General features: G+C 35.7%; 1 protein-coding gene across 1 annotated transcript in view; it reads left to right on the top strand.

Moving 5' to 3' along the window:
- The first annotated feature begins 787 nt into the window (after positions 1-787).
- Positions 788-23,373, top strand: part of LOC141399320 (uncharacterized) — a 51,503-nt gene continuing 28,917 nt past the window's right edge. Inside the window, exon 1 of the mRNA XM_073977826.1 lies at positions 788-872. The gene's annotated coding sequence lies outside the window, so the exon portion shown is untranslated. The remainder of the gene's footprint in view (positions 873-23,373) is intronic.

Raw genomic sequence — 23,373 nt, 5'->3', positions numbered from 1 at the left:
ATTTTCAATCATACTATATAGAATATGTTAGCAGTTCGCGAATTCTGAATGGGTGAAAGTCGGATTCATCGATTGTAAAGCATTTTTGGTTTTTTAAATCCCTCACCTCCCATTTTTTATTTCTTTATTCACTAATTATTGACTTCGTATTATATATTTACAAGAAATTTCGTCATTTTATGGTCATATGCCGCTTTTTAATATGTGACAACAATGTGTTTCAGCAGATGTTTGCTCTTGTTTGCTCTTACAAACAAATTGTAAGACCAAATAAATGTTTGTCAAAAAAGGAGGAAAATATTTGCTGAACGGTGTTCACATTAAAAGCAATTTGGTTAAATTTTTGTTTGCTTTCAAATAGTTTTGTTTTCCCAAAATCAGCTGTTTTCTTGTTTGCCTTTGAAAAATATTTGCTGGTCAAACTGTGGCAAACAAATATTTGTCACTTTTGAGCAAATATTTGCCTAATGTGACCTTACCTTTAGAAATAGAACAATCACCACAAACTACAAAATAAGTTATTTTACAAAATAAGTCGTTTTCCGTAATTTATTTAGTTATCTCTTCTCTTTTTTTATCTTGTAATTATTTTAATAACCAAATGTTTATGTTTTTCCCAAGAATTGCAAAGTCCGCCACAAAACAGAGTGAGTAAAGTCTACACGTTTCGATTTTTTCTCTTATAACTTGCTGTTTATTGTTATCGATTATTCTCCCACCCCCTCTCTCAAATTTCTCACCGGTTACTTTGTTGTCTTCAAGACAGTCTTGACATTTGACAACAAACAGTTTGGTGCAATCAGTGGTGTTGTGTAGTTTGTTTTTTGTGTCCCGTTGGTTTCGTATTTTCCTGCCTGACAAAATCATTTTGGGTAAGAATATTTTGTTTTTTTTGTTTATGTCAGTTCTATTGAATTTTGCCGTTATTATTTGTTCTTTATTTTGTGAAATACAGTTTGACAACAAAAGTATTGCAAATACCAAAATTGTAATAATGATTGTTCGTTTATGGCAACAAATGATGTAAAAGCTATACGGTTTTTTGTGCAAATCTCTTTGCTATTGGTCCTCAACACAATATTCCGTCAAAATAAACAAAATTTATTTGCAATTTATAACAAATAAGGACTACAATAAGAATTACATACCTACTACTTTTAACAAAAAAAAAAAACATTGTTCCACAACATCCCATACGGGACAAGGGAGACTTCTCTCATATCAATGAGTGCACCCCGATTCATATTTAGCTCAATGATATGGGACCTACTGTTTATCGCCGAGTCCGAACGGCGTGTCTTAAGACACCACTTATGGAGAAGTTTTTCAAGGCTGAAATACTCAGGAAATGTCGCCAACATTACTGAGGGGTATTTTGCCACCGTTGAAAAATGTGTGATGTTGCTTGGCCGGGGAATCGAACCCCCGACCTTCTGTGTGCTAGGCGGGCGTGCATACCATTGCACCACGGTGGCACCCTACTACTTACCTACTACTTTTAGGTGGCAATAAATGTATTGCAAAGGGAAAACAGTACTATAAAACTAATCGTTTTTGCAAATTTTTGTAGTCATTATGCATTTTTTGACTTTTGCGGCTAATAATGGACTAATAGTATTCTTCTTCTTTATTTGCATATTCGATTTTCGAATGTTGGCGACCAAAATGCAAATATAAGAATGTTATTACAATAGTTTTATATTATCATACTTAAATTATTAAATACCTATTGTTTATAATATCGGCAAAACTCTCTCTGTTTCTGGCTTCGCTTAGCAGATTTATGACATCACGTACGCCGGTCCATTCTTGGATGTTGTTGATCCCTATTACATAGTTGTTTCCTCCCTCTAGTAGGCCTTCCTACAATGTTTACACGAATAATACTTTGCAGCAGTTTGTATTTCGGATTTCTCATAATGTGGCCCAAGTATGCCGTTTTCCGTCTCTTTATGTTGTTCAGCTGTTCTATTTCTTTATTAAATCTTCTTAGAACCTCATTATTTGATATGAATTGTGTCCATGATATATTTAAGATGCGACGATATGTCCACATCTCAAATGCTTCCAGTTTTTTCATATCTACCGATTTTAAGGTCCATGTTTCCATGCCATACAATAGGACAGACCATACATATGTTTTCATATACAGTCAACCAAAAAAGTCTACATACACCCTATAAATCTCGGGTTTTAAGGGTAAGAAAGCATTTTTATGAAAAACAAAGTACATAGTTCTATTTTATATCCTTAATAAACAATATTAGATACAAAAAAAATATATTCCATAATACGAATAACGGTAAATTCTATAAAAACTAAAAAATTAATAGGGAAAAAGTGTACATACACCCAATGAAATATGGATATTACCGTAAACTTTATGGAATAAGCAATACAAATTTTACATTTTATTGCTTTAGCGAATGCCTCTGGTTGTTAATGATATCTTTTAGGCAAAATAGGAACATATTTGTGGATTAATTGCCGTTATTTCAGGTCAGAAAGCGTGAAAGCGGACCCTTGCAGATTTCTTTGAGTTTTTCAGTCTGGTAGTTTATGAAACCCCAGAAAATACAGTGGGACTAATAATTTTGAAATCCTAAAACGCTTTGAAGTTGTTCTTGTGGATAATATATGCTCCTGAGCTTCGCTAAATATACGAATTCCTGAGATTTCTCATAAATTTTATAGTTTTCACAGCATTCCAAGGGAAAATAACATGCAGAAGCCTTGGACTTACCTTGTAATAAGGTCTGATATAATTTTTGGACCTTAACTCAATCAGAAATGTACAATATTTTTCTACAAACCCGCTCCTAAAGCTTCTAAAGCATCAAAATAAAACCACTACCAAAGAATGCATGACATTTGTATGAAATTTACACTGTTAACTACTATGCTCTCGTACTATGATCGTTAGGGTCACTTAAAGCGCTATAAATGTTGGATACTTTCACATTGCTGATTCAGTGGATGCTCGAGGATCGTACCAGACCTTATTGCAAGGTAATTCCATGGCTTCTGCATGTAATTTTCCCCTTGGAATGCTGTGAAAACTATAAAATTTATGTGAAAACTCAGGAATTCTTATATTTAGCGAAGCTCAGGAGCATATATTATCCACAAGAACAACTTCAAAGCGCTCTAGGATCTCAAAATTATTAGTCCCACTGTATTTTCTGGGGCTTCATAAACTACCAGACTGAAAAACTCAAAGAAATCATCAAGGGTCCGCTTTAACGAGCTATACGCGAAATCTGACCTGAAATAACGGCAATTAATCCACAAATATGTTCCTATTTTGCCTAAAAGATATCATTAACAACCAGAGTCATTTGCTAGAGCAAAAAAATGTACAATTTGTATTGCTTATTCCATAAATTTTACGGTAATATCCATATTTCATTGGGTGTATGTACACTTTTTCCCTATTAATTTTTTAGTTTTTATAGAATTTACCGTTATTCGTATTATGGAATATATTTTTGTTGTATCTAATATTGTTTATTAAGGATATGAAATAGAACTATGTACTTTGATTTTCATAAAAATGCTTCCTTACCCTTAAACCCCGAGATTTATAGTGTGTATGTAGACTTTTTTGGTTGACTGTATCTTATTTTGGTTTTTAAGTTTACATTATGGCTTGTAAAAACTTTTTTTTATTTAAAGAATGTGTCTCTGGCCATTTCAATCCTGCAGGCTATTTCTTTAGAAATGTCCCATTCGTCGTTGATTATCGCTCCAAGATATTTAAAGCTTTGGACTCTTTCCACATTTATTTCATTAATTTTTAATGGGGCCGCATTAGCATATGTATGATGTTTACTGATGACCATGTATTTCGTTTTTTTTATGTTAATTTTAAGACCGTATTTTTCGCTGCAAGTGGTCGATCTGTTAACCAGTTCTTGAAGTGCTGTTATATTATCGGCTATGAGAGTGGTGTCATCGGCATACCTTATGTTGTTAATGAACCTTCCATTTACATATCGTCACCATAAATGCCGGAAGACGTAACCGACATGGAAATGGAAATTCGTTTTTTGATGGAATCTGATATATTAAGCTAAAATACATGCTCTGGCAAAATTTCAAGCTTCTACGTTTAAAAATAACGATCCTATTCAAGAAATGCCAATAGACGTAACAGCATACTGTAATTTTCATAGAACACAAAAGGCGTAACCCACATTATTTCAAAACTAAACAGCAGTACAAACAATGTATTCTTTGATATTTGCAGCAATTATAATGCCAGAGGTAGGGCTTATTGAGTTAATGTATAATTTCCAAGGGGGCGGATTCGGTTAACCGGTTATTTGACCCGAAAGTCCAGGTTCAAAACCGGGTTAGACCCAGTTCTTCTGAACCGATTACTATAAAATGGGTAAGGTATGAAAGCTTATAGAAATACCTATCACATGGTGTAGTTACTTTAACAGTTTTGTCTTTTACTCGGCTTATTTCTCCATATGTGTAATTTGACTCTTAGGTTACCATATCTCAAGAATGTTAGCTTTTTTCAAAAATCACAAAGACCATTCTTTTAGTTAATTTTTAGACTGTTTTTACTGCTCTTACAGAAAAAAGCCATAATTGAAGATGATGACAGAATACCTATGCCCTGATTTAAATAAACATCTAAAACGCACATATGGAAAACAATATATTAACCGGACAAAAGGAAGTGGTTATTCGGAAGGCAATGCTCGTCCCGATATTGTTCATTTTTCCAAGAGAAAGAACGAACGGAAATGTTCAAAATTTGAGACGTTGATACGAAAACGTGTATGTGGTCAAAATTCACGTCGTTCTAGTACAAAGATGTATGTATTCTTAAAAGACGGATACGATTAGGCTGTAAGTTTGCAAAAGATGGTATGGCCAACCAACCCATGGTTTAATAGAGATCAACTGAGTGTAATAATCGAATAGGTCAAGACAAAAACGCAAATTTTCTGTATTGGTTTGGACTATACAAAAAGACAGGAAATCCTACAGTCACTGCGAGCATTGGCTTTTGATCCTAGCAGTATAATCTTTTTTAAAACTGATATCAAAGACGAGTACCAGATTCTACCATAGAGAAGTTCCAGAAATTTTGAGGCAGTGGATCCTCCTCAGATGTACACACAAAGGCTAAAAGTTTCAAAAAAGAAATTTCAACACCTGCAAGACTTAAAACGCTTAATTCCAAGTGATTGTCATTACTTTTATGACAACATTCCTTACGACAATTAAAAGTTAAATTTAAACTGTTACAGATCACTTAATTTATATGAACTATATTTTGTCCATAAATTGACTTAAATACAACCATAAATATAATATTCCAGATTTAATATCGTCTAATACAATTGAAATTATAAGTAATTATAGTAATTGCAATAAACAGTTCACCTAATTGTGGTCCATTGAAATATCAACGTCAAGACTGGGAATTGAACCCAACACCGTCAGATGGCTAGTTTAAAGTTCGCTTAACTGCGTAGGCCAATAAACCAGTCCTAATTTGTTTATAATTTTTCATTTATACTAGTTTCTTCAAATGTATACTCAATAAATTGTAGGTTACGCCTTTTAGTATTTCAGAAAAATACAATACCAAAAGACGTAACCCACACAGCTTCTAACATTCTGGAAAAAAATTTAATTTTTTTCAAAAAATATATTTCTTCTCTGTCTTAAAACACGATACTAAAATTTTTCGATATTTTATAACACCGTTTTCATTTTATAACGTTTTTTGCTTCTCCTGTAAAGTTTTATTTTTGTGGGTTACGTCTTCCGGCATTTATGGTGACGATATATTCCTTTCCGGACACCATTTATTGATTCTTGGAATATTCGTTCAGCGTATATGTTGAATAATAGAGGGGACAGGACACAACCTTGTCTAACACCTCTGGAAATAGTAATATTTTCGGTCAGTTCGCCATTGACGTTGACAATAAAATCTCGATCATTTTGTCATGTTGGACCGTGTCAAATGCTTTTTCATAATCAATAAAGCATAGGAACACGTCTTTCTGTGAATTTCGGCATTTTTGAACTAACGCTTGTAAAGCGAATAGAGCTTCGCGGGTTAACATCTCATCTTTAAACCCAAACTGGCTGGTCCCCATTGCCTTTTCACATTTCATGTAGATTCTGGAGTGAATAATCTTCAGAAATATTTTGAGTGCATGGCTCATTAGGCTAATTAGTCGATAGTCATTACAGAATTTTGGACGACTTTTTTGGGGATGGTTATAAAAGTTGATGTGCGCCAATCTTTGGGATATTTACTAGTTTCGTAAACGTAGTTAAAAAGTTTCGTAAGAAGGTTTACGTTATCACCATCAATTAACTTTAACAATTCTGAAGGAATCTCGTCTGGACAGCATGCTTTTTTATCCTTTAATGCCTTAATGGCTGTTTCAACCTCTGTTCTTGTGATAGGTCTCCCGGATAATTGTTGGTCTACCCGTCTATCATAGATTGACCGATTTTCGTCAGTAAAAATGGGTTTTATGTAATTGCTCCATATATTTTTCTTTTCAGTAGTATCCAAGACGGCTTGATTATTTTCATTATATAATACTTTTGGTATTCCTCTGTAGTATATCCCAGCAGCTTCCTTAATTTTTTTGTGAAGATTGAAGGCGTATTCATTTTTGGCATGGCGTATATTAATTTGTATTTCCCTGTTTATTTCGTAGTACAATTCGTAATTCGTGTTTTTATATTTTCGCCGTTCTTCCATTAAGTCCAGTATCTGTTTTGTCATCCAATCTTTTTTTTGTGGTTTTCCTGTGTAGGAAAGATTGTTGTCAGCAATTGTTTTAAAGACACATTTTATGGATTCCCAAATATTTTCTCCATCTTCACTGTTTACTGAGGTGAGTTCGTTGCTTAAAAGTTGCTTTACATTTGTTCGAACTGTTGGCTCCTGTAGTAGTTTCTGTACATCAATCTTTTTCTTGTGGCTGTCCCGCTTAACATGTGCAGAATGTTTAATTCGTAATTTAGACATTAATTAATTTTGATCCGATGGCACGTCCGCCCCCGGGTACGTCGAAGTCTTTTTTACGCTTGAGCTGAAGCGTTTATTAATAAGAATATAATCAATCTGATTTCTAATAATATTGTCCTTTCTGTCCAGGGGTGATTTCCATGTATAGAGGCGTCTTGCAGGCAAGCTAAACAATGTTGGTCTGTTCCAGAACTGCAAGAATCTACTAATATTTACTATTTTTTCCGATAACATAAAGGAAAAAATGTTATCGTAGTAAAAAGTAGTAGCAGGTAGCAGGTTCTGGAACAGAGCATGTGTTAGTTATAATCATTTTGTATTGTTGACAGAATTGTACAAGTCTGTCACCTCTTTCGTTTCTTGATCCTAAACCGTAGTGACCTGTAATTCCAGGGACCATATATTTGCCTACTTTGGCATTAAAATCACCTTGTATAATGGTAATTTCCTGAGGTTTTGTTAATTTTAGTAGGTCGTTAATCTCTTCATAGAAGTTTTCTATTTCATCTTTGCTTTTGTCAGCTGTATTGAATGTGATAAAATTCAGTGATAAAAAACCGTGATGGAGGGTCTTCATATAGGGAAAAAACGCTTGAGACCATATAAACAATAACCAATGACGAATCGGCCACATACAAATATGCAAAGAATGAATATTTGACTCAATATGTATTGTCGGATAATGGTCCGATTTTGGATTTGAAAACAAAAAAAAACCTCTGGAAAGTATGGGAAAAATAAACCCTCGGTGCAGTATTTGAAAACGACCTACAACAGAGCTCTATTTCCTCTCTCAATAGTATTGGAATGACCTCATTTTTACAAAAAGTGTTCCAAATCCAATCTTCTTGCTTATTTGCCGATCCGTATTCGGATTTTGGCGATCATACAATTACAAATTTAATATTTTAGATGTATATATAATATCTATTGTGTAATTTTATTCTGCGATCTGTCCATGGAATTTTCAGAGTTCTGCGATAAATCCATATTTCAAACGCGTTCAATTTATTTCCGTCCGTGGATTTTATTGTCCATGTTTCGGCGGCATAAAGTAAAGTGGACCATATGTAGAATTTCATAAATCGCATTTTCGTTGCAATGTTAATGTCATGACTTGTTAATGTTTTATAATATTTGAAAAAAGATTGTCTGGCTACTTCAATTCCTCACATTATTTCCTTTGACGCATTCCATTGGTCATTTATGAGGACCCCGAGGCATTTAAAGTTCCTTACAACACAAAATATTTTGGAGAGTTATCGATAATTGCGAAAAATCAACAGTCAAAACTGACAATGTGTACTGCACTTTATAATATATGTAATTTGATTCTTTTTTATTTCCATATACGCTATGTGGATATAAGCTAACACGTAGACACCATCAATAACACATTTGCTTTTATTCATTGTCTACTATCCATGTCCCACATTATTTTAATTTCCTCTCAAATGTATTATGAGCCAAAGAGCGATCCACTTATGAGACCTTATGCTTATTATGCATCTTTTGTTTGTACAACCAAACCCACATTTATCGATTTCTGTCAAGTCAACAATTAATAATGATCATATTGCTACAACCAACGAATGAGTTCTTTAAACTTATACAGTGAGTAGATTAAAAATATTGCAAAACAATCAAGTTAATGAAAATATATATTTATATTATATTATTTTTGATAACTATCATAGCTGGCATATTAAGATGGATTTCATGCCAGAAAAATAACATATTGGTTATATGATATTCAATTAATTCAACAACAAACGGAGGTTATTTGGGAGAAATATAACATCCGTTCAGTGCTATGGCTACCAAAATTTGTGCCTTATGAGGTGATGCTCCACCCTGACTGAGTAGACATACATATGTATTTTTTCTGTCTCTAAATAAAAAAATATATTTTTAAATATGTATTTGAAAAACGAATACATATTCAAAAAACGCTTAATTTTCGATATTAGCGAATCAATATCGAAGGAGTTTGGAGATATCAGAAAATCTAAAAGAAAGAAGAGCCAGCACATACTTCAATAGATCAGCTTAATAATTCAAAGGTCAAAAATACAGGCGCCAAATCAAGATCAAAGAACAAAACGATTGATGTAAGAAGGTTTTATGAAGATCTTTCTGAATATGAGGATTTCCCGGTTTGTTCCAATAAAAAGGTTAGTAATGCTAGTTCTAATTTGCCAAAAACGGATTCCGCTGTATCTGGTCGATCTCAAACCAAAAGACCAAGAATGAACGGGTCCTCAGTAATGTCCGAATGTTTAGAAACGGATTCTCAGAATCGTTTTGCCTTGCTAGGAGATATTGAATTTCCATTCAAACCATTTGTTCCAAGAGCCCTACAATCACAGGAGCCCACTGATGCTAATACTAATGAACAATCTAATCCAGTTACTCGAAGCACGACCTCATCTAAAACCTTAAATAGTCTTAAAGAATTCTGTCCACCAATATTTCTATCAGGGATGCCAAGTTGGTGATTTTTCCGCTACTTGTGGTGACGTAAAAAAAACACTTTTTGAGAGTTGTAGCGATTTTTTATTTTAACTCGCTACAGTAGCGATTTTGGCTGTTTAAGGTAGCGATTGTAGCGATTTTTACGCAACATTGTTTACTATCATCGCTTTTAAATCATATATATATATATATATATATATATATATATATATATATATATATATATATATATATATATATATCAAGTTTTTATCAATTTCTTCAATAAAATATCTCAATTCCCATGCTTTTCTGTATTTTGGAACACTATCTGGCCTGAACTATTTATACATTTAGAGGCCAGATAGTGTTCCAAAATACAGAAAAGCATGGGAATTGAGATATTTTATTGAAGAAATTGATAAAAAACTTTAATGTGCGATTTTTAAAATTTCTCTTTTTCTGTGTAACAGTTGATAATTTCTGCTGTTTTAATACAATTTCGTAGTGCTTTTTGGGCTTGGTCAGGGGAGATTTGTGGTGGTTTTTAACACAACTTTTCTGTTGCGATTTTTGCCTCGGAACAGTTGGCATTCCTGATTTCTATTTGATGTTGATGTATCAGACCTCATACAAACACTAAAATCTAAAAAGGTTTTTTTTTTTTAAATCATTAAAAAAAGCCAAAGGAAATCTAAATTGTACCTAAAAGATGCTTCTGTTCATTCCGAAATGATTGAACTACTTAAACTTAAAGAAGTTCCAGCTTACACTTATAACACCTAAAGAGCTAAAACGTACCAGATTGGTTTTAAGAGGACTTCATTACAAAACATCCCTAACTGATATTAAACAGAATATTGATGCCATGGTTCCCAACACGGTAGAGGATGTTAAAAAACTGTCGACAGAATTTTCAAGAAAAAAAATAAAATAGATACTGGGCTTTTTCTGGTCACACACACACCCGGAAAAACAGTTGACGGTTTTAGTGCTGAGAGATACATATGTCTTTGATCAAAGAGTTTGGTGGGAAACCCCAAAATCAAATTTGAAGGTTGTCCAATGTTGGCGTTGTCAACAATGGGGCCATATATCAAAAAATTGTAGCAGACTTCATGTTTGTGTTAAATGCGACAGAAGCTATGCTAGGGGCCATTGTAATTTTCTGTCAAGTGAGGAAAATAAACTGCAAACAATTTGGAAATCCTTCAAGTTGCTCGGCATACAAAGATTATTTACGTAGAACAGAAGAAAGCAAATCTGCAGCTAGGGAAAAAGGGCAATAACAACGTGTCTAAGACAATGAGGAATTTTAATATCCCTAGACAAAAATGTGCTAATTGCTTCGCTGATTCTGCTCAAATAAGATCCAAGCCCTTGATAGTAGCGGAGTTTTTAAGAATTGCCCAAAACATTTGTCAGCCTGAAGTTCAATCTCTGGAGGATAGAATAGAAAACTTTGTCAGGCGTTATGGAGCTTTCAGAAGAAATAGAAAAACAATATGGTCCGAATTTATCTAAATTTATTGTAATTTAATGTAAGGTCACTTATTGAAGTGAGCCGAAGGTTAGAATTATCGAGTATTTTAAATTTGAATAAACTAGATTTAGCTTTCATACAAGAAACTCATATAAGAGATGCACACAGAGTTAGATTTGAAAATTTTACGTTCGTTAAAGACTGCAGATCCCAAGTTGTTGCTATTGCTGTAAGGAAATGTTACAAATTTAAAAGAGTTAATATTACAAATGTTCATTTCCCTGGAGTGTTTATTATTATTAGCACATCTATATTTCCATACAATCATGAGTGATGAAACAAATACACGGCCCTTAGTGTCCGGCAATACAAGGGTGCTAAGAATCCCCGGAGGTAAAAAACAACATTTAAACATTGCAACATGGAATATAAGGACTCTCTATGAAGCAGGAAAACTAGCCAACACCATAGCGGAAATGAATAGATTAAACATCGATATACTCGGAATAAGTGAGACCTGGTGGCCACAAAACGGTGAATTTAGCTCCCAAAACGCGAAAATATACTTCTCTGGCAATTCTACCGAACATCACAGAAACGGTGTGGGATTTATTGTAAAAAAAAACATAGCGCAAAGTGTAATGGGTTTTATTTTTAAGTCGGATCGCACTATGCTGCTTAAAATTCAATGTAAACCAATTCATATAAACATAATCTAAGTATATGCACCTACTGCGGACAAAAGTAATCATGAAATTGAATCTTTTTACGAGGAAATCGACGACTTATTAAGAATGACAAAAAGCCACGAAATAACAATAATTCAAGGCGACTTCAACGCTAAAATAGGAGCAGAAAAGTGCCAAGGTATAACAGGAAAATACGGTTTTGGCGAAAGAAATGAAAGAGGTGATAGACTAATTCAGTTTTGTCAGGAACATAAAATGATGGTAACAAATACAATGTTCTATCTTCCCCCAAGAAGACTATACACGTGGAAATCACCGCAAGATAGAAGGGACACTATTGTGAGAAATCAAATAGATTTTATATTAATTAATACCAGATACGGATCTTCGGTTATGAAATGTTCAGCGTATCCAGGTGCTGAGTACCACCGTAGTGCAATGGTATGCACACCCGCCTTGCACACATAAGGTCGTGGGTTCGATTCCCCGGCCAGGCAACATCAAAACACTTTTCAACGGTGGCAAAATACCCTTCAGTAATGTTGGCGACATTTCCTGAGTATTTCAGCCATGTAAAACTTCTCTACAAAAGTGGTGTCTTAGACACGCCGTTCGGACTCGGCGATAAACTGTAGGTCCCATATCATTGAGCTAATATGAATCGGGGTGCACTCATTGATATGAGAGAAGTCTACCTTGTCCCTATGGGATGTTGTGGAACAATTATATATATATATATATATATATATATATATATATATATATATCCAGGTGCTGATGTTCCTTCAGACCACAATCTTCTGATGATGAAGTTGCGCATAAAAATTGCCTCGAGCAAAAAACGGAAGATTCGCCGTAATCTCGATGTGGCAAAGCTTGAAAATACCACATTCAAAGCAAATTTCCGAGATAAAATAAATCAAGAACTGAGAAACATAAATACTGAAAACGTTGACGACTTGTGGAACGTACTAAGTACTACGCTCAAGCCCCTAGCGGATAATACCCTTGGATACCACAAAATATCTAAACAGAAAGAGTGGATGACACAGGATATTCTAGACTTGATGGAAGAGAGACGAAAACATAAAAACATAAATTGTGAACGATGTTGGGAACTAAATAGGGAAATCCAAACCGCTGTAAGAATAGCAAAAAACAACCACATAATTAAACAAAGTCAGGAGATTGAAAGATTAAAAAGCCTTCACGACGATTTTAATCTCCATAGAAAGTTAAAAGAACTTGCTGGTGTATACCGCAAAACTCCCTCAAAAGTACTTTACAACAATAATAATGATCCTGTTTTTGATATAGAAGAAAAGAAAAATATCTGGAGAGATTATATGAAACAAATTTTAACAGATGAACATAGAACAACTTTCGAAGAGCAGACGCAACATCCTCTTACAGGAACACCAATAAGTAGAAGAGAAGTTGAAACTGCTATAAACAGCCTGAGAGATAAGAAAGCTTGTGGGCCGGACGAGATTCCCTCGGATATCCTAAAACTAATAGATGAAGAAAATATAGAACTTATAACAAAATTATTTAACCATGTATATGCTACAGGCCGATTCCCGCAAGACTGGATAAAATCAACATTTATTACCATTCCGAAGAAATGCCATGCAAAATATTGTAGGGAATACAGACTTATTAACCTTATGAGCCATGCTCTAAAAATATTTCTGCGTATTATCCACTCCAGAATATACTCAAAATGTGAAAAAGCCATGGGAACATCCCAGTTTGGATTCAAGGAAGGTATGGGAACCCGAGAAGCACTTTTTTCAATACAAACATTGGTTCAGAAATGTAAAAACGCACAAAAAGACCTATTTCTATGCTTCATTGATTACGAAAAAGCTTTCGACACAGTGTTACACGATAAGTTGATTGACATCCTCATCTCTATTTTGGAATCAAAATGCACAAATAGAAGTGAACGGGGAAATGGCAAATAGTATTGATATATCCAAGGGAGTCAGACAAGGGTGCATATTATCACCTTTGCTATTCAATATCTATTCAGAAAAAATTTTTCAAGAATCGATAAACAAAATTCCAATCGGCATTCCTTTAAATGGAACATTTCTGAACAACATACGATATGCTGATGATACAACTTTACTGTCGCATAGGATATCTGGACTCCAGAATCTTGTGAATAAGCTCACAACACACAGCGAGAAATATGGTTTGAAAATTAACATCAGTAAAACAAAATTCATGGGTATAAGCAAAAAGAATGACCACAATAATGCAACATTGAAAATTCACAACACCAATGTGGAGAGGGTTAAAAGTTTCAAATATCTTGAAGCTTTTGAAATGTGGATTTATAGGAGAGTTCTGAAAATTCCTTGGACAGCCCATGTGACAAATGCCGAAGTTCTAAGAAGGATGCACTGCGAAAGAGAACTTATCTCAGTTATAAAAAGACGAAAGACAGCGTATTTGGGACATATAATGCGAAACCAAAAATATAAATTACTGCAAATTGTAATCCGCACAAGGATAGAAGGCAGGCCTGCTAGAAGTAGAAAGGAGACAACATGGATCGATAACATCACAGAATGGACTGGCATCCGAGACATTACAACGCTACTGTTTAAGGCTAGAGATAGAGAGGCGTTTGCAGATATACTAAGCAATCTATAAACAAAAATATTACAAATATTGTATCCATATGTATTTATAAAAAAGTATTTGTATTGTATTGGTCGCTAACATTCGGAAACCGAATTAGCAAATAAAGAAGAAGAAGAGTTGGAGTGTAGGATTGAGATAGGTTTGGAGATTCGTAAATTATGTGAACGAAAAGTACTAATTGGTACTATATTTAGTATAACTTGGATTTAAGTTAACGGAAATAGCTGGAAAACTGAAATTTGGGATTAAAATTACTGTTGCAGTGTAGGATTGAGATATTGGATAGGTTAGGAAATTTGTACTTATGTGTACGAAAACTACTAAATTTGGTACAATTTGGAATTGATTGAACGTATAGGTCTGGAAACCTGAAATTTGGAGATAAGGTTAAAGTTGGAGTGTGGGATTGAAGAAGATATGGAAATTCGTGATTATGGGTACGAAAAGTACAAAATAGTACTAAATTTGTTACAATTTGTATTTGGGTGAACGGATAGAACTGGAATCTTGAAATTTGGAATTAACATTACTGTTGGAGTATAGGATTGAGGTGGTTTTGGAAATTCGTACTTATGGGTACTGAAAGAAAAAAAATGGTACTAAATTTGGTACAATGTGTTTGGTGAACGAATAGAGCTGGAATCCTGAAATTTTGAATTAAGATTGATGTTGGAGAGTAAGATTAACGTAGTTTTGGAAATTAGTACTTATGGGTACGGAAAGTTTTAAATTGTACTTAATTTCATACAATTTCGATTTGGGTGAACGGATAGAGCTGGAATCCTGAAATTTGGAATTAAGATTACTGTTGGACTGTAGGATTGAGGAAGTTTTGGAAATTCATACTTACGAAGTAGCGGGCATTTTGCTAGTATTTAATAATTGTTTAAATAACTCCTACTTTCCTGAAAAGTAGAAAATCTCGAAAATTGTCCCAGTTTAAAGAAAAACCAAATATTTCAGAAATTAACAATTTAAGGCCAATATCTATGCTTTCTAATTTGGGAAAATTATTTGAGCGAGTTATTCGTTCTAAGATAGATTATGGGATTAACGCTAATTATATTTTATATCTTCAGTTTGGCTTTAAATCAGGTCATTCCACAACAGGCGCGTTGACATTGTGTGTAATCTGCGACAAACAAAAGTGTACGGTGTCACTTTCACTAGATGCGGAAAAAGCATTTGATTGATCACGCATCCCATTTAGGAATTCTGTATAAACTGATTCAATTACACTTTGATCCATTTTTCTTTTTCTCAAGTAGAAAGTTCTGTATCGAATATCATCAGTTGTTATTTGAACTAGGAGACGTCAATTGTGGTGTACGGATCCATTTTATCTTCACATTTATGTAGTATATTTATGCATGATTTTCCACATATTGATACAAATTCTTGTGGGCTTCTATATGCTGATGATTCTTTATTATATGCTCATGATGAGTCCCCGAACATGGCATTGGAGAAAGTAAAGCGTCATTTGGAATTAGGGTCACAATTTTACAATCATTGGGGTATCAAAATTAATGCATCCAAGACAGAAGCTATATGTATAAGGAACGCTTCGGGGAAATGTGAAAAAAATTTAGTTCCAGAAAGTGAAAATTTAAAGTTAACATATAATGGTGTTGAGATTCCTATATAAACCACAATGAAATATTTAGGCATCACTTTTAATACAAACATGTAAGACAGGTTTTGCAGAATAAGAATTTTAGGGTTTTTCTCTAAGATTTTGGCGAATAAATATCTCCCTGTGAGGACTAAAATACTGCTATATAAAACCAGCATAAGACCAGTATTCTTGTATGCATTTCCGATATGGTTCAATATATCACCTACAGCTATTGGTTACATGGAAATATTGGAACGAAAAGTTTAAAGACATTGTCTTGGCAAGTATTACGAATCAAGTTGTAGGCTTTACTCTAACAGGGTAATATACGGCGAGTCCAGAATTACTCCGTTTTGATTATACATTTATGAATGGATTTCAAAATTTGTGCAACGTGTAAGGGAACGTGGTAACATATTCGTGTCAGACATTTATGTTAATCAAATATACAGCTGGGGTAATATAAATTACTTATCTCCTATAGGGTTCATTAATGAAGTCCCACCAAGTTTTGACATTCATATCACTACTCGATGCTCATTTTATGAAAAAGCTGTATCGGGTACGCACACAGGGCAAATACAGATTATCAAGCTGATATTTTTATTTATTTATATTTCCTTTGCTTTATTTTATTTTGTATTAGTTTATAAGTTTAATTGAGTTAATAGCACTCCCAACAAATTTATTCCCGGGAGCAAGGAATTCTAAACATTACATCCTCACATTGTTGTTGTTTCATTCTATTTCTCTTAAAGCATGGTGCTGAATACAAACTAATATTGTAAACTTCGATCATACATTATAATCCTAAGTTTCTCGTTATATTATAAAATCTCTATAAATTTTTTCATTGTAATTTAAAAGGCTTAATAAATTTAATCTTAATCTCCACCCTGCCTTCCCACAGGGACTGCAGTCTCTTCCTGACCCAACACCCGTGCAGTACGGACTAACACCTCCGCTAGCAATATAATAATGGTTAGGATAGGTTGAAAAGAGGGGCGAATATAAGAATCACCACATGTCCGTATGGCCAGTATAGGCCTGTTGTGCGCTCTAATTGCGGAAGCCTAAGGGGAATAAATTTTGTATTGCTTAATTTATTAAAAGAAAATAAATTTTTCAGTTAAGAAATTCTGTGCCATTGACATAATCTCTTAAGTTTTTGAACTCGCTAGCCCTAATTTGGTGGAGTTCTAGAATAGTCCTATTTCCTAGAAATTGGTTTTTTAGCGTCGCGAAGGCTGGGCAATGACAGAGATAGTGTTCCAGCGTTTCGTCGTCCTCTCCGAATGCTCTGCATTCGCTGCTTTCTGCACAACCAATTTTGTGCAGGTGTGCTTGTAGCCCTAGGTGTCCTGTAAGGATGCCTGTCAGTCTACTAATGTCCTTTTTACTCATTTGAAGGAGTTCCTTCGTTTTATCCTCGTCTGGGTTTCCCCAGAGGATTTTTGTATTTTTCCCTTTCTCTTCAGTATTCCAGAGGGATTTATGGGCGTTTTCTGACCATGCATTTAACTCTAGACACGCCGCTTTTAAAGGCTTAGCATTATCTGGGCTTATCGTAGTTTGCTCTCTGGCTTGCCTTGCCAAGGTGTTAGCTATCTCGTTACCCCTAATCCCTTTATGTCCTGGTACCCATATAATGTTAACATATAATGTTAACAGAACCATGGTGGGAGTAGTCGTTGATTGATTTTTTACACTGCAGGACAGTATTTGATTTCACCGTCTTGCTTGTTATTGCTTTTATTGCTGCTTTACTGTCCGTTAGGATGTTTACAGTGATTGGCCTTGTGTTAGCTTTAAACCAGTTCAGACACTCTGTGATCGCTCGGATTTCGGCCTGTAGGATCGGATTATGATCTGGCAGTCGAAGGGAGATTCTAGTTTCCTGGTCTTCGATATATAGACCCAGACCCGTTCTCCCCCCTAGAACGGCCCCATCTGTGAAACCACAGCTTCCAGTTGGCATCCGTTCCAGGGTTCCATCGATCCACATGTCCCTGTCCGGTATTAAAATTTCACACAAGGCGGATTCAATTGTTTTAGGTATACAGTCTGATACAATATGATCTATTGACTCACCCGTTGTAACCTGTAATATGCTTTGGTGGTATGTTTGGTGGTCTCTTACGATCCACTCGCTCATCGACTTAAGTCTTATAGCTGCGATGGCTGCCTCATACCTTACCTGAATTTCTATTGGGTGGACAAATAAAATTCTATCTAAAGCCCTAGTTGGTGTAGTCCTCATTGCCCCGCTAATACTTAAGCAGCACATTCTTTGGACTTTTTGCAGTACTTTTACGTTACATTTCTTGTCCGTAGCTGTCCACTATACCACATAAGCGTATGTCTGAATCGGTCTAATCACGCTTCTGTATAACCAGTGTGTCATCCTAGGATTGAAACCCCATTTTGAGCCTGTAGCCCTTCTGCAGGTTGACCAACATCTGTGGGCTTTATTAGCCCTTTCCTGAATATGGTCTCTCCATTTAAGTTTCCTGTCTAGAATTACTCGAATATGGTGGTAACCCATAGGAGAGGTGATAGTATTCCCCCCTGTGGCGTCCCCTGACCAACTTTGCCTCTTTTTGTTACGTCTTGTAACGCGCAGCTTATCCAACTATTCCTTAGCATGTGGTCTATCCAGTGCTTCAAGGCCCGGTTTGGATTAGCGTTTCGGTATTGACGTTGTTGAACGCTCCTTCGATGTCGATGCAAACTGCGAGTGTATACATCTTCATCTCGAAGGTTCTCTCTATATTGTGTACTACCTCATGTAATGCGGTTCCACTGATCTACCTTTTACGTATGTATGTTGTTTGTACTTGAGCATATCGTTAGAGGTGTTACTCTTTATCATGGTGTCGACCGTCCCTTCCATTGTTTTGAGTAAGAATGAAGTTAAACTTATCGGACGATAAGATTTTGGTATTGCATAAACTGACTTGCTGGGCTTGGGAATAAATACTACCCTTGCCTCTTGCCATGCCAATTGAGTATACGCAAAGTTTAAGCAAGCATTGAAAATCTCGACCAGATTGGACGAAATGTATTCCACTTCCCTTTGAAGTAAGGCTGGGAAAATCTGGTCTGGTCCCGCCGCTTTGTATGGTGAGAAGCTCATTATTGCTTTTTTAATCATCAAGTTGTCGATTTTTTGTGCTTCTTCTAATGCATAAGCTATCTCCATCGGTGACACTGTGTGTGCCGTAGTACTCGACGGGAAGTGCGTTCTCATCAGAAGGCTAAGAGTTTCCTCGGTTGTTTCCATCTTTTTACACGTCTCATCAACCATAAGCTCGGGTTGTGAGTGAGTTTTAGATAGAAACTTTTGAATTTTAGAGACGTCATTTACGCTATCTACCTGTTCACAAAAAAGCTTCCAGGAATTCCGTTTGGCGTTTCTTGTCATTTTGTTGTATTCCTTTAGTTTTGTTTGGTAGTTGTCCCAGAATACAGCTGTTTTTTTTTGCCCTATTGTAAAGTCTTCGGACCTCTTTGCCTTTGTTACGAATTTCCCCTGTCATCCAGGGTTTTTCGTAGGCAGATTTCCTCTCTCGGACAACTTTCTTCGAAAGACCTTACTACGAGGGCGGTTCGGAAACTTCTTAGCCTATCAATGAAAGAGAATAGTTTTTCAAAAATATGTTTATTTTTCAATATAACCTCCTGAAACTTCAATACACTTAGTCAAACGCATTTCTAGCAATTCTATCCCTTGATTAAAATAGTTTTCCTCAAGGTCTTCAACATAGTGGTTTACAACTGTAATTGCATCTTCATTTGAGGTAAAACGCTTGCCAGCAAGGAATTTTTTTTCGATTTAGGAACACAAGTAAAAGTCACTGGGAGCTAAATCAGGAGAATAAGGTGGGTGGTCAAGCAACTCGTACTTTAATTCGTTGATTTTAGCCATTGTTAAAACACTCTTGTGCGCTGGTGCGTTGTCTTGATGAAAAATTATTTTTTTGTGTTGTAAGCCAGGACGTATTTCTCGAATTTGAACATTTAATTGATCCAAAAGGTTGCAATAGTACTCTGAATTTATTGTTTACCCTTTTGCAGATAGTCAATCAATAAAATACCTTTGAAGTCACAAAAAACCGTTGCCATAACCTTACCAGCCGATTGAATTGTTTTTGCCTTTTTTGGGGCACTTCCTCCAGCTTCAGTCCATTGTTTTGATTGTTTTTTTGTCTCTGGAGTATAGTGGTGGATCCATGTCTCATCAACAGTTATGAAACGACGCTTAAAATCCATTTTATTTCGCTTAAAACGATCCAAACAAGCTTGAGAAATGTTCATTCTTATGGGTTTTTGATCGACTGTTAACAAATGCGGCACCCATCTTGCAGAAAGCTTTTTCATCTGTAGTTCTTCATGCGAAATTAAATGGACTCGATCATTTGAGATGCCCATGATATTAGCAATTTCACGCACTTTTATTCGTCGATCATTTAATACCATATCATGCACTTTGGCTACAATTTCTGTTGTTGTTGCTGTTTTTGGACGTCCACTACGTCCACTTGTACGACCACGTTTAAATTCAGCAACCCAATTTTTTACTGTTGCATATGAAGGAGCACTTTCACCTAACACTTTCACCATATCATTATGAATTTCTTGTCCCGATAAACATTTTATGTAAATATTTAATGACAGCAAGCATTTCTAATTTTTCCATTGTAAAAAAATTGCGGATGCGTCTTTTTTGAACACCTGTTTCTATATGAAGGAGTTGCCAGATCGAAAGAAAATTTAACATGTGTTCATAACAGAGATGGAAGTTTCCAAAACACTTAACTTTTTTCTGTTTATACCGCGCTTTTTGTGCTAGGCTAAGAAGTTTCCGAACTGCCCTCGTAGAGCCTCTGTTAGTTTATTGACATTTCTATCTATATCTTCTTTGCTTAGGCAATCCTCAACTTCTTGTCCTAGTCTATCTTTAACTTGTTTTCCGAATTTAGTCCAATTAGTTTTGGATTTATTTCGGAAAGTTATCGGATTCGGCGGTGGCCTTGATATTTTAAACCTAATATACCTATGGTCAGAGAAGGAGTGTTCCTTTGAAACCCTCCACTCATGTACCTCGTTTATAAGATTTTCTGAACATATTGTTACATCTAATACTTCCTCCCTTACTCTGTTAACAAAGGTGTATTTCCTATGTTAAGGGTTATCGTTAGTATTCAAAAATTCTAGAAGGGCTTGACCCCTCTTGTTAGTATTAGTACTACCCCACGAAATGTGGTGAGAGTTAGCATCGCTACCTAGTAGTACTTCGTTACCTGTTTGCTTGATTTTCCTCACCAGTTGCTGCAGCTCCGACGAAGGTGGTAATGTCGGCGAGTCGAACGGCAGGTAAATTGATGCTAGGCATATATTACCATTCCCTTGCTTCAACACTGTGGCGTCCGAGGTTGACAACTCTGCACAGTGGTCCCACTTGTATGGAAAAGAGTGCCAAAAATAGTTCTAATCGAGCTACCGCCTCCAAATTTTAAACATAGGTTTATAACAAGCCAAAAATATAGAAAACCATTTTTAGTGGATGTAGGTCCACATTTGGGTATAGCTCCCATAGAAAGGTACCGCCCGATTTGTGGTATTTTGACGATTTTGGCCAAATTAATCAACCGGTGTGGATGTTATTTTGCATTTTGAGTTCTGAGTGAATAAACTACCTCCTTGCAAAAAATATTCAATATAGGTCCACGTTTAGGTATAGCCGCCATATAAATGTACCCTCAGATTTTCGGTATTTTGACAATTTTAGCGAAATTTTCTAACTGATTTGGCTGTAATTTGGCATTTTGAGTTCTGAGTGAACCAAATATCTCTATGCAAAAAATGGTCAATATGGGTCTACGTTTAGGTATAGCCCCCATATAAACGTACCTCCCGATTTTCGGAATTTTGACGATTTTACCCACATTTTCCAACCGATTTGGCTGTAATTTTGCATTTTGAGTTCTGAGTGAACAGAATACCTCCTTGCCAAAAGTTTAGGAATAGCTCCCATGTAAACATACCTCCCGATTTTCGGAATTTTGACGATTTTACGGGCGTGGTATAAGAGGTATAACATAGCGGGTGGCAGATGGGGGCAGCTGGACTTTTTTAGTCGTAAACTAGAGACTTTTCCCTGCATTCTAAAAAAAATTTCGAAACTCACAAATGCTCACAACATTAGTAAAACTCAACCTAAATTAATTGTAATTATATTAAAAATAGCAGAAAAAGTCATTTATTAAGAATTTATTTTTAATGAAGATAGAAAACGAATTATGAATTTGTTTTTTCGTAAAAATATTGCCAATGCCATCGCCTATAAGTTTCATTTTGAAAATGGCACATTTACCTCTCCAATTTTTTATAATTTTACTCATAACCTACGAATGCTTTGCGGATGTATTTTTCGTTTTTAAGGGCTCACATACAAATCACAACTTCTTCGACTTAACTTGGCGTATAACCGCTGTTAATTTACAAAAATAAGGCTGGATGTTAAAAATTTGATATGTTTAGAGAATATTTATTTCAATCGCAATAAAATTTGTCGCCATCAATTGTTCGATTTTTGTCCACGGGCAGAACCACTGTGCTCTGGGGAGAAAAGAAAGCTTAAGTTGTTATGGCATATAATACAGGTCCTCGGTCGGTTTCTTGTATTCGCGTAAAAGAGTTGGTAATTAATGTGGTTTAGTCCGGAAACCTTGTTCTTTACGGTCCAAGGTTCCTGGATTAAACCGATGTGTATATTACCTTTGTTTATTTTATCCATCAGGGCTTGAGTTGCCGTTTCGCTCCGATGGAGGTTTATCTGGATAACCTCAATCATGAGGCATCCAGTAAACGGGCTTCTTGGGAGTCGCTGATGGCTTCGACCCCGTCTTCGGTATTGCTCGGTTTTTTGTCCTCCTTGCTGGATTGGTGGGCATCCTCTTCTTCTTGCCCGACTCGTGCCCTTCCAACTATAAAGGTGACTGCATTACAGATGTAATACGCCTTGTGACCTTGGGCTTCTTATCAGAGCCCTTGGAAATTCCAGAGGATTCCGCAGTCGCGCTCACCCTCTTTGTGCCCGAGCACTCCTTTTCGCCCTCCGTCGAAGGGTTCTTTGGGCAGTCTCCTTCGCGTGGGTTTTGAGAGGAATTTCTTAGGGCATTTGATGGTGGGATGCTCATTTTCTTCTTACTTGGTTTGGCGGTATTTTCTTCCTCTGGAGATCCGCCGCTTCCGAAGAAGTGGAGAGATTGTTGATCTCTTTTGGGGCGGCCCGCTGTTCTTTATTTAGCTGTGCCTGGATCCTCCTGTACCTACGTCTCTGGGCTCCAGTCCACCGAACTTTTTTCTCCGTTGTAAGTTTAGATATGCTTTCGCTTACCTCTTCTAACATCTTGTGGACCTCCTCGTTAACGGGCTTCTCCACAACGGT

This window comes from Musca autumnalis, unplaced genomic scaffold (genome assembly GCF_047663935.1).
Source record: "Musca autumnalis isolate F117 unplaced genomic scaffold, ASM4766393v1 scaffold_3, whole genome shotgun sequence".
In the NCBI taxonomy this organism is placed as follows: domain Eukaryota; kingdom Metazoa; phylum Arthropoda; class Insecta; order Diptera; family Muscidae; genus Musca; species Musca autumnalis.
The sequence above is the reverse complement of the archived record's forward strand: the minus strand, read 5'-3'. Positions and strand labels throughout refer to the sequence as shown.